The sequence below is a fragment of the Pleurodeles waltl genome, chromosome 2_2, assembly GCF_031143425.1.
Source record: "Pleurodeles waltl isolate 20211129_DDA chromosome 2_2, aPleWal1.hap1.20221129, whole genome shotgun sequence".
Lineage (NCBI taxonomy): Eukaryota > Metazoa > Chordata > Amphibia > Caudata > Salamandridae > Pleurodeles > Pleurodeles waltl.
The window spans coordinates 360008421-360022246 of record NC_090439.1 but is presented as its reverse complement, the minus strand read 5'-3'; positions in this window follow the sequence as shown (position 1 = coordinate 360022246).

Below are 13826 nucleotides of genomic sequence, written 5' to 3'. Positions count from 1 at the left end.
GAACACCCCTTCCTATTTGCGAGTCTGAAATGCATTTTGCGAGTCGGTAACGACTCGCAAAATGCATTTCTGCATTGGGATACGCGTTTTGCGACTCGCAAACGGCAAATTTTGCCGTTTGCGAGTCGCAAAACGTTTGTTACATCTGGCCCTAAGCTCAGTAATTGTAGCAACAGCAGGGGTAAACAACAGGTAGGGTTAGCATTGTCTGACCTTAAGTTCAGAGCATTCTAGGAGTGTGTATTGTAATCTTTGCTGGCCCGCCTGACCCATACAATAGCAGGCTGTTCCAGCCCAGCTCTTTGCTACTCACAAACCTGGGGGGAAGTGCTATTGCACCACAAAGCTGCACCTGCCGCCCGAGCTGCCGTTACACTCCTCGGTGTGGGTCTCACAGCAGCCGCTAACACACCCACAAATCTTCACCTCTCTGGATCTGTTCGGGTCTGCACTTCCCGCCACCTGGTGTTGTCAGCCTCGTCACTGTCAGCGAGGTGGGCAGCCGTGCTCATTCCCCACCTGAGCCAGTTGCTCGGGTCGCTTTCTCGGAACAAGCCAATGGAATCTCTCCCACCCATCAGGCAATGCCCAGGCCCCGTCCAAGACCATCCTAGGCCACACCCCCCAAGGCAGGCCTTGTCTTCCAGCAGGAACAGCCCAGTTAAAAACATGTCTTCAATGGTAACGTTTGAAAATGGTCACATTTTCCCACTGCTGCCAGGCTGAGGAAGGATAAATGCTATATATTCTTCACCAGCCAGTGGAGCCTCATAGGGTGGCAGCCATCTTGCTGTTAATATTGGATTAATCAGTGTTGATGCACACAGCAATACATTTATATAGACAAATCAATTTGCATCACCATTATTGGATTCCCCTATCATGAACTCTCTATCAACCCCGTCATGTAGGTACGAGGTCAGGCAGGCTCTGAGACCTAAGCCAGAGGTTAATAACTGACAATTCATTGGTGGGGTAACACTTCGCCGACAGGCAAACCACAAACCTTAGATCAGATCCCAGAGAAAGGTACACGAACACCACAATGGTCCCCGGAGATTGGCCCCAATAAAACACACACAGCCACAGGGATGTGATGATTCCAAAAAACACCATAAAGTTAGATCCCGCTTGTAGTTAGGAACCTTAGCCAGTCAGGACACGGCACACACACAGTGACCATGCGTCCCTCAGGCTGAACAGTTATATACATATTCGCTGGCTAACGTTGTGTCCAGACTGGGTCGAGGACCACCTGCATTTATGACCACTAAACTATATTTATGACACCGTGACAACTGTTTCCATTTTTACAGAGAAAAAATATGTTTTTTTATTGTTTTATTGTACTCACAGAAATACATAAAAACCTGCTTCAGTCAAATATACATTGAGAGACAGTTCTCAGACCCTGGTTCTGTAAGTGCTCTCCTGAACGCAATGTTTGAAAAAACAAACAATTCCTGTTTTGCCAGAAACCTATTGCCTTTTGTTTTTTAAGGTAAATTCTTATTTGAGCAACATGGCTGGCTGTTGGGTGCCCATAGTGGGTTTTCGCTTCTAATGTTACGAGAATCTAAAATTAGAACCCATAAGATGTCTTTTGCTTACTCATAGTCTCTAGGGAGCCTAGAGCTGTGTTATGCTCTGGTGAATTTTATAACAATACCCTTGTAAACTCGAATAAGATGCTGAGAGCTTATGTACATGGCATTTATCTATGTTATAATGTTTACAATTTTATTTTTGCAGCATGTTTTTATTTGTTGCTTGATTGTGATTTTCACATTGATGTTTTTATTTTTTATGAAAATTGTATTGCCCATTTAAGCCAAATAAAGTATTATTAACTAACTGACTGACTGACTACTCCTCTCATTTGTGGGACTTGCAAAAAATGTTCCATACATCAAAATTCCACTAGGAAAAATCCCCAGCTCTTTTTATCATTTTCAGTGTATGAAAAATATTGTTCATCTAGTCATCTCTCCTTTGTATGACTGCTATCTGTTGGGAGTGACACAGTGGCTGTAAAATGATGGAATCCAGCCCCAAGTGATCACCAGTGAGGGAGATTACTTCAAGTATTCCTTCCATCACTTTTTTGTTTGTTGCAATAGATGCTCTATGTGATTGGTATGCCGCGATTTTTGTCTGATGATGACTGTACCATAAGACATCAGATGCACTGTTAAACCTAGGTAAGTTGGAACCTGTCTAAGGTTGCCTTGGTTCCTGTCTGGAGCACACTTGGTCTGGCGGTTTGGGCTTCACGTCTCCTACTGGAGAATGATCAATACTGATTTGCATATGGCTGGCTTGGTCTTGAATGAGACAGAGGTTGAACAATGATGTACTATATTGGAGCCTCAATGACTGTCAGACACCAAGGGGCATATTTATACTCCGTTTGCGCCGAATTTGCGTCGTTTTTTTCGACGCAAAACTAACTCCATATTTATAGTTTGGCGTTAGACGCGTCTAGCGCCAAAGTTCATGGAGTTAGCGTCATTTTTTTGCGTGAACACCTTCCTTGCGTTAATGATATGCAAGGTAGGCGTTCCCGTCTAAAAAAATGACTCCGATGCATATGTGTCGGATTTATACTCCCGGGCAAAAATGACGCCCGGCAGTGGGCGGGACTAAAAAACCCGCATTTGCGCCGGATTTTAGCGCCTGGGTCAGGGCAGGCGTTAAGGGACCTGTGGGCTCAGAATGAGCCCAGAGGTGCCCTCCCAAGCCCCCAGAGACACCCCCTGCCACCCTTGCCCACCCCAGGAGGACACCCAAGGATGGAGGGACCCACCCCAGGGAAGAAAAGGTAAGTTGTGGTAAGTATTTTTTTTTTATTTTTTTTTGGCATAGGGGGGCTTGATTTGTGCCCCCCTACATGCCACTATGCCCAATGACCATGCCCAGGGGACAGAAGTCCCCTGGGCATGGCCATTGGGCAAGGGGGCATGACTCCTGTCTTTGCTAAGACAGGAGTCATGTTAATGGCGCCTGGGCGCCCGAAAAAAATGGCGCAAATCGGGTTAAGACGTTTTTTTTGCCTCAGCCTGACTTGCCCCATTTTTGGACGCCCAAACGCCATTTTTCCCTACGCCGGCGCTGCCTGGTGTACGTGTTTTTTTTTCACGCACACCAGGCAGCGCCGGTCGGCTAACGCCGGCTAACGCCATTCAATAAATACGGCACCCACATGGCGCTTCAAAATGGCGTTAGCCGGCGCAAATTTTTTTGGCCCTAAACTGCGTTAGCGCAGTTTTGTGTCAAAAAGTATAAATATGGGCCTAAGATTGTTCAAGCATTCCTTCCATCATATTATTGCTTGTTTCATTTCATTAAGCAGCAGCAATGCTTTACAAAACAATGGAAACAGTACCTTTTAAATGTAACCTAAAACATTTGAAATATAATATATTGTTATGCAAAGTATAAAACAAATCTCTCCTTCACTGTTAAGTTTTGCAGCTCACCCATCAAACTCTAAATCAGATTAACTATGAACACCAACAGAGAACACTTATAGGAACAATTTCAATAAGATCATACATTGACTACATCACATGGCTTTAATTTGTAAATAGTACTTGTATTTTAATACCTTGTCAAATGAGCTATGGACTGTCTGTAATTGTGTCATTAAAGCATCCATGGAAGATCCATGAGCATTTGAATGGCAACAAACAATAAACCAATTCATAGAATATTACATTTGTGTTTTCTAGTTAGATGTTCTTGAGCCTGACACTGATGATCAATCATACCTGTAAATTGTACAGGTTTCTGAACAAACGTTTCAATAAAAAAAGTGTGCAAGCAACACAATCAAGTACTGGATTTTGTGATTCCTAAACTTGCACATGTTCTCAATTTATACGATTTATTTAGGGAAATTATATAAACGAAATATACAGTAAAAGCAACTTGAACACAAAAGTACCATTTTAAATATGTAAGCCCAATTATAAGGAAGTAAGAAATAGCCTGTAAAAGCAGACAAATAACTACCAGACATAAGGAGTATAGCAAAGACACAGGGACAGATTACACATAAGTGACATCAATTAATATAATTTGATGCAAATATAAGATGGAATTATACTATAAAAAAAAGGTTGACAGAAATCAGGGTATATAGGGTATGTTTTTAGATCAGATATAAAGGTCTAAGCAATATCGCCATATTTAGTGAAAGGATGTTCTTCAGTTTGTTTTACTTGAAGGTCAACTATTCAATCACCAATAAACCCAACATTTCTTAGTACCATTGTGTAACATTCAAGATGAACAGTGACTTTCATTTCCTGAACATTTTCTGATTATGACGTTTCTTGGATAGGCTACATGGAGACCACGTGGGACCTCAATGGTGTAGTGAGCCTAGGGTCAATGCCTGTTAAAAAAATGTATCCTTTCCATTACATCTGACTACCAGATATTGACCTTGATACACTCTCCTAACATAGGTATAATCACCTTCAGGTGACTGAAACCATCAAAAAGTACCGCTGTCATCTACCCCCAACATTTTCATTTTTTGTAGTGTTCAATAAGTGCAACACAATATACTTTGTCTAAGTGATAAACATTCATAACTTTGTCACTGAGAGAGCGTAGTTTAATATTACATATTATAGACGTGAAATGCTTATGATTAACAATGCTGTATTAATAAAAAATATTCATTGAAGCGTATTCATTAACGTAAAGGATTTTCATGTGTGTAAACTAATGTCGACTGTAAGAAATAATCGTTTATAGTTTGCCTAACTGAGCACATTAAAATGTATAAGACTGCATTCATTAGAACCATATATCTTAAGTTAGCGTGAGTCGAGGAAAGCTGTGTAACTCTCATATTAAAGCGTATTTTTCTCTTTCTTCAGTGTGCTGACTTGCAAAAGACCATGACCCAGCAATTGTTCTTTTCTTTACTAAATTCGTAACAACGCTGAACTTTCCCATCCGCATGCTAGCAGCTTTTAGTATAAAAAGATATGTGCTTCGAAACAAACATGGACACTTCCAAGGACGGTAAAGCGAGAAGAAGAGAACTTTTGACCTGATAAGTGCCAAAACAGTGAAGTAACCCCGGATGTGCCACCTACGAAAAACGTCAATTGAGAAGACCAATTAGGAATTAGGAAATTATCATGAAATGACAAAATGCATTACTTAATGTATAATTTGATAGGTTACCAATGGTGGGGTGTATTAACTGACCAATAGAATTTTGGGGGAATGGGATAAAAACCCATGACACAAGAGACAAAGAGCATTAGGTAGGGAATGATATCGATTGCATCCCGAAACTCTGTCACTCTATTTGGTGATTGAGACCTAGATAAAACCATCCTTGCCCATAGACTGCCCCATTACACTTTCCTCCTTATGAGGAGAGTGACCCTTGTTTTAACTTAGATAGACTGACGGTGATCTAACTGATGTCCTGAAGACGAAGACCGATCCTGTATGCTGACCTATCTTGAGGAGGGTAATTATAAATGCTGTTAATGAAATCTACTTATTTGCCTTTTCTTTCTAGGTACCAACTGCTGTATGGTTTTGATTAGAGACCTTAATTAGATGTTTTCCAAATTGATGTTCCAAATTGTTTTTGCATGAAGCCCAACATGCTAATGCTAATTAGAGGTTAGATGAGACATTCATCCCGACTGACAAACTGACGTGACTGACATGGTCCTATGCTGAACTTGTATCTCTAGAAGGTTCTATGTATTACAATCTGCTTATAGTTAACTGATTGTCTATGCTTCTGATCTTTGCATTATTTAAAGTCTATTATGGATGTCATCTTGTGATTATGCTTATTTGCTTCTTGGTTTTGAGTTTGATGCATTTGCTATTAGATTGTAATCAATAGGGAATAAAATTCATAAAACTCCATTAAGGTGTGATTATTCATGACTGAAAGGTCATGGTTGCGCCGAATGCTTATTAATGCCTAAAGTGAGATATATTTTGGTGTTAACTGTTGATAATGTTATTGACATATTGATTGATATATATTGATCAGTTACCTCGTCCTACGGTGTCTCACCACTGGGTCCAAAGATTCATCGGCCTAAAACGAGTCCGGATATGTATAAATAAACATAGACGGACGCGTTAACAGTTCTGGTAGCAGAGTACAGTTTGGCCCTTGGGGGCCCTAGGATGGAGTTTTATTGTTTAATTTGTTTTTCTGTGATAATGCAATTTAGAGAGATGATGAGTGGCTAGGTTCGCCATGGCTTTCCCGGGATCTCGGAGCCTGCCTAAATGAGTTGGGAATGTTCTCGGCGCCATAGTATGTGTGGTTAGGGTCTTTGCGCTTATTAAATCTTATGCATTCTGCAGGTGGTTGTGAATATTTGAGTGTGATTAGGCCAAATTAAGTGTTGATTAGAAGGAGTGGGCATACTCCACAGTGTGAGAGTAGGGAAGTCGGCGTACTTCATGTGAATACAGCGCTTATTGCTCAAAATTACCCACGTGGTTGATTGTTGTATACGGACCTATTGAGGTCTAAGACTCCGGAGTATGATATTAAATATGGTTTATGTTGTAATCTGTGCGGTTTAGTAGTTCAATCGGGTGTTGTTGACAAGTCAAGTTTCGAGTTATGATGCATGTGTGAAAGCTTCGATGGAGATTTGACAAGTTCTAAAGTGCACTAGAAGGAGTCATTGACAAGTCGAGAGTAGGATTTGCAGGTCAAATTCTGCTTGCGTATGTGGGAACTGAGAAGGAGAGAGTAGCGGCCGAGGCTTCAAGTGAAATCTCTGTAAAGTTCTGAAGCGAATGTGTTACCCTTCCTGTAGTAAACCGGCAGATTTGTGTTGTCATTTAAGTGCTTGCAATAATTTGCATTAGTTTATGTGAGTTGTAAGGAGTTAGTGAGGTGTGGACAAGCCGCAAGACTTTGTCAGCTGCAGTGTGTGTGTGTGTGACGTCAGTGGTACCGCGCTGAGATAGGTCAGATGCCGAGAGGGGTCGCGCACGTATTGGCTGCCGTCCGTGAGAGGCAATAGGTTGAGAAAAGGGTAGGTGAAGAGTGTCCTGGGAACTAAGACGTTTTCTGATTAAACACGAAATAAAGAATTGCGGAAATGAATTTTGTTAAGGCATTCAAAAGCGCTTTGAAAGGAGATGTGTATATTGTTGCAACCGATGGGGAACCTACACCGCCTGAGGGTACACCAGCCTATACAGTTATGGAGGAAAAGGGTGTTGCACCTTGTTTATGGATAAAACAAAGGCGCAAATTAACAGAGAAAGAGGGGTGTCTAGCGTTTCCAGAACATGGAACATTTAACCCAAAGGTGTTAGAAAATTTGAGGTGGATGTTAAGTACACAGAAACCACCTCCGAGACCGGCACAATATGAGGCTTTGGCGATTTGGGACCTGATGGCTCTTAAACATAGACAAGAAAGGTTTCACAGAAGATTGACAAGAGCAGAAAAGTCCTATGCAGAGGCTAGATGGGACAATGAGAATAAAATGTGGAGACGAGGAATAGTAGATGGGTTAAAGCTGTTTCCGGCAATAACACAGGGAGAAGAGACACAGGGAAAGAAAGCTTCTTGCAAAACTGACCAAGATTCAGGCAAATTCAAAGAAAACAAAAGGTCCTGGGAAGAAGAGGATGATTCAGATGATGAGGCGTTTATGGATAGATTGTTACATGATCGTCCGCCACCGTATGCGGTGAACGACAGTGCTCCAAGTACTAGCTTGGATCCTGGGAACCAGACGAAGGAGAAGGGAGTTACTGATACGGCCCAGACTAGCGATACAGCCTTGATACAGAATGGTGTCAGTGTACCCACTGCACCAGACTCGCCGATACAGTTGCAGCCTCCACCGCAGATAAAAAGAATTTACCCCGATGTCCCAGTGCTTGAGACTAATACGAACTTGGTGGTGCCGCCGGACCCGATATATACGAAGCCTAGGTCAATACAGATTGAGTCAACTCCACAGCTAGTGTCACAACCGCCACAACTGATACCTGGGTATAACCCCGTAGCGGGTCCTTTGAAAGAACCTGTACCAGGGACATTAGAGCAGACCTATGGTGTTGCCGCTCCAAGAAGTCTGGGACCAGGCCAGACACCTGCCGCTATATCGCTACTTATTACTGTTGGTCCCCCAGTACCGTTATATGCACAGGAGAAAACAGGGACATGCGAACAGGGGGTTATAACTCATGAAGCGATAAGAGGAGGGCCTATTAGAACTCCACAAATAATGGCCCAGAGAGGACAGGTATGCGAACAATCAAGACCCTTAATGGACCTTAGTCCAATAGGGGCACCTCTTGAGGCAATGCGGCAAGCAGGGTTGGGAGTCTTAACTCCCCAAACTATGAGTACAAATACCTCATACACTCCAATGGTACATGCAGGGAACATTTCACTGCAGGGTTTTACAGTACAACAGCTAAATGAGTGGTTAGAGAAAACTTGCACTTCACAAAAGACTACAGTGACCACAGTCGAACCTGAAAAGGAAAAACAAGATGAATATCTGAATCTAGTACGACTAGGAGCAGAAGCTGCTGAATTGGTGGAAGGAACAATGGGAGTGAATAGGTTGGAATCATACACTGAGGCATAATTGAGGTACTTATGCCCTAAGATTACCAAAGAGGTAGGTAAAGTACACCAGAGATTAACGAATTTGGCAGACAAATACAATATCGACATTGGAAACACGAAACATTTGAAAAGGAGCTACAGATTAGATTTTGACACTAACGATTTTGAACACATGAGATCTGCAGGCATGAAGACACACTTGAAAGAGTTGCTGCAAAGCGCACAAATTTGGGGAGCACTAGAGAAATGGGAAGGCCGGTGGGCAAAGAAAAGAGATAAGGGAAAAAGAGATAGCCCAGGGTCTAATGAAACAACAGTCACACCTAATTTAGACACGGTGAAAATCTTACCTATGAGAGAAACAGCTGGTGGTGTCTTGGTGCATGTGCCTTGGTCTAGGGGAGATATTTTGTCCTTTACGAATGATTATCCTAGGTTGAGAGAAAAACCGATTGAGTGGTATCAACAGACAGATAGATTTGTGAAGCTTGCGAAATGTCTCTGGGAAGACTTGAATACCTTGTTTGAGATTATTGTTCCGCCAGACTTGTGGCTCGAGTGCAAGAGAGGGGTAGATTGGCCCACAAAGGAACCAGCAAGAGATAAGGTGACTGGAGCACCTTCTGAAGAGGTGATGAAATATTATCATAAAGTAATTGAGTTTTTGAAACAAAAGGTGTCGCCGAAGGTGACTGATTGGCAGAAAATCGACCGGACCTCTCAAGAGGTTAAAGAGTCAATACATGCATATTATGAAAGATTGTTGAAGGCATTCAAACATTACAGTGGTACTGAAACAATTGAACCGAAGGACATGAACCATCTTGTGTTTAGATTCGTCGAAGGGCTGAGACCGGAGGTCAGCCAGATGATTAAAAATCATCCGATCTGTTGGCAAGCTAAACCGATTGATGAAGTATTACAGTATGCAAAATACTGTAGTGATGAAATTGAGTTAAAGCAGAAAAAGTTGAAGGAGAAAGTGATGGTGATGCAGATAAGAGCTGCACAGGCTGGAATACAGGGAAATGGTGTTCAGCAAATGATACAGCAACAACCGCAATTGAATGGTGTGTTTCAGGCACAGCCGAGAGGTAGAGGTCGAGGGTTTGTGAACCGTGGTTCGGACATGAATAATGTTGTTATTCAAAATGACGGTCAAGGAGTGAAAAAGATGTCACCATGTCATACGTGCGGGGGCGCGGGGCATTGGAAACGGGATTGTCCGAATATGATGCAAGATGGTACAGTTCAGCAGCGTATTAATGCCGGTACCCTACAAAATTCACGAGGTCCAAGAATGAGACACCAGAATCAGAATTATCAAAATAATTTGGTGCAAATGCCAGGGGTGCAACCCATGCAGCAAATACAAATGCCGCGTTTCCAAACAGTGTCAGTACAACCAATGCAACAGCAGATCCCTATGGTGCCTAGAGAGCAAATGCAGTTACCCCTAGCTCCGATGGGATAGCAACAATTGACGCTTCCTCAGCAGGTCACAGGCCAGGTAACAAACCAAAACAACACTGTACAACAATTCCCATTAAGAGGTGAAAGTGATATGAATGAAGATTGGTCAGATGACAGCTCAGACAGTGAAGAGTGTAGGCTTGCAGCATCTTTAGAGGTAGATCAGAGAGGCCCATATGTAGAGAGAAAAGTAATGGGCTACAAAGTTTCATTTTTAGTCGACACAGGAGCTACACGCTCTACGGTTCGCAGTGCAGAAGTGCCGAGATTACCTCTTTCAGGGCGCACCATACGAATGGTTGGTGTGGCAAACCAGTACCTGACTAATCTGATTACTGACCCAGTGCAGGTTGAAATTGGAAATTTCCAGGGCCTGCATAGATTTGTTGTGTGCGACTCAAGCCCAGTATCCTTATTAGGGAGAGACTTATTATGCAAAACTAAATGTTCAATTACCTGTTCCAATGGTGGAATAGAGGTACAGACAAACAGTGATGATGAGGGAGATGAGGGTCAACTCATAGAAGAAGGAGGAGAGACGAATTAAGATTACCCTCTAATTACTCTATTCCCAGTGTTTACCTTGATCGATCTACCTGCTGATCTACAAGGATCCGTAACAGAGAAGGTGTGGGATTTGACTGGAAAAGAGGTCGGATTAATCAAGGGAGTAGGTCCAGTCAAGGTGCAGATAAAGCCAAATGCAGTGTTCCCACAAGTGCCGCAATACCACATGACTCAGGATGTCCTTATTGAAGTGACACAGATAATTGCAGATTTTCTCAGACAGGGAGTCTTGAAAGAAGTCCTGAGCAGTCCGTGTAACTCTCCTATTATGGGTTTGAGGAAGCCCTGTGGAAAGGTTCGAATTGTGCAGGACTTGAGAAAAATAAACAAAATTGTGATAAAATGCTGCCCTGTGGTTCCTAACCCAGCGGTAATAATGTTCCAGGTTCCTTGTGATGCTGAATGGTTTACTGTAGTAGACCTATCACAAGCATTTTTCTCGATACCTCTTCACGAAGACAGCCAATTTTTGTTCAGTTTCAAATTCCTGGATAAGGTGTACAGTTGGTGCAGAATTCCTCAGGGGATTTCTGAGTCACCATCCATCTTCAATCAGATATTGAAGAACGATTTGGAAACTCTTGTGCTGCCTTTCAATTCGACTCTTGTGCAGTACATTGATGATTTGTTGATTGCATCTAAAACCAGAGACAGCTGTAAATATGATACCATTGCATTGTTGAATCATTTGGGAAAGAACGGACACAAGGTGTCACCTAAAAAGTTGCAGTACTGTCAAAAAGAAGTGAAATATTTAGGACATCTGATTGAGAAAGGGTCCCGAAGAATATCAAAAGAGAGAATAACAGCTGTTCTACAAATGAATCCCCCAACAACAAAGAGAGATATCAGGATGTTTCTAGGGATGGTGGGTTACTGCCGTCAGTGGATACCCAATTTTTCGATTGTTTCAAAGCCCTTAATAAAATTGACAGGAAAGGAGGTTAAGGATGAACCCTACACAACCATTTTGACAAAAGAAGAGCTTGAGTCATTTTTAGAGCTGAAGGAGTGCATGTGCAGGGCACCAGCATTAGGAATGCCTGATTATGAGAAACCTTTTCTGTTGTTCTGTCATGAACGTGATGCTTGTTCTTTGTCTGTTTTAACACAGGTCCACGGAGATGCAAATCGCCCTGTAGCAAATTTTTCAGCTACTTTGGACCCTGTTGCAGCAGCCTTAACGGGTTGTTTGCGAGCAGTCGCAGCAGTTGGTCAAAGCCTTTCACAATGTGAGGGCATAGTCATGGGATACCCTTTGACAGTATTGGTTCCACATTCTGTCGAAATTCTGTTGACACGAACTAAGACACAACACATGACAAATGCACGACTTACCAAATATGAGACGATTATCCTGGGGTCACCAAATGTTACATTAAAAAGATGTACTGTGCTAAACCCGGCAACTCTACTTCCCAATGAGAATACAGAAATCAAAGATGGGGAAGAATTTGAGCATGATTGTCTTGAGGTGACTGAGCTCTGTACCAAACCTCGCCCAGATATACAGGATACCCAGTTAAAGGAAAACGATTGCATTATGTTCGTTGATGGGTCCTGTTTAAGAGATTCAACAGGGACATTGAGAGCTGGCTACGCAGTATGTACCATATCTGGCATAGTCGAGGCCTCCTGGCTCGAGAAAGTGTTTTCTGCACAGGTGGCAGAATTAATAGCTCTCACAAAAGCCTGCCACGCTGCTGTAAATTTGAAAGTCACAATCTATACTGACAGTAGATACCGATTTGGAATTGTACATGATTTTGGTCAACTCTGGTCACAGAGGGGTTTCATGACATCCTCTGGTTCACCAGTGAAAAATGAAGAACAAATAAGAGATTTGTTACATGCGATTCAGTTGCCTCTTGAAATTGCCGTGGTGAAGTGTAGTGCTCACACCAGATCACAAGACTTTGTGTCAATGGGGAACGGATATGCAGACCAAGTTGCAAGATTTTGTGCATTAAACTGTATATCATTTAAAGAACAGTGGGAATTGTTACCACAACCTGAGAACGATATGACCTTAAGCTTAGCATTACGAGTGGTTGATACTTTAGATGAGTTAAAGACATTACAAAGCCGTGCTAGCAAAGAAGAAAAACGTTCCTGGCAGAAAATGCAGTGTGTACAAAGGGCAGACGACATGTGGGTTTCAGAAGAAGGAAAATTAGTTCTGCCAAATAGTCTTCTGTCACAATTCGCCCGATTATACCATGGGCAGGCACATTTAGGAAGAGATGCCATGATCAGATCCTTTAAAATTGATTGGTTCAATCCAAAATTCAGACATGCCGCAGAAATTACTTGTCACAGGTGCGTCATCTGTCAACAAATGAACGCTGGAAAAGGAACTGTGGTAACTTTGAGCCACATTGGGAGAGCGGGAGGTCCATTTAACAAAATGCAAAAAGGATTTCATTGAAATGCCTGTTTGTGGAGGATTGAAGTACGTGTTGGTGATTGTGTGTGTTTTCAGTCATTGGATTGAGGCATATCCTACACGTAGGAATGACAGTCTTACAGTTGCAAAACTACTACTCAGAGAGTTAATACCAAGGTTCGGATTTCCGGTTTCTATAGAATCAGATAGGGGAAGACACTTCGACAATGAGGTGATTAAACTTCTGTGTGCCGCACTCAACATTGAACAAAAGCTGCATTGTAGCTATCGCCCTGAAGCATCAGGACTAGTTGAACAGATGAATGATACCTTAAAATCAAGAATAGCAAAAATGTGTGCGGCAACAAACATGAAGTGGCCAGATGCATTACCTCTAGTGCTGATGTCTATGAGAAACACGCCAGATAAGAAAACGGGACTGTCCCCCCATGAAATACTCATGGGCAGAGCAATGAGGTTACCGGCGGTACCTGCAAATGCACTAGTGAATATTACAGATGATATGGTGTTGGATTACTGCAAAAGTTTGGCTGATGTGATTCGCTCTTTCTCTCACCAGGTGGAAGCTAACACGTTACCACCAATCGGCGAACCAGGACACTCTCTGCAAGCTGGAGATTGGGTGGTTGTCAAGAAGCACGTGAGGAAATCCTGTCTTGAGCCGCGTTGGAAGGGGCCATATCAAGTAATATTGACAACCACTACTGCTGTGAAGTGTGCCGGGGTTCCCAACTGGATACATGCCAGCCATACAAAAAGGGTAACGTG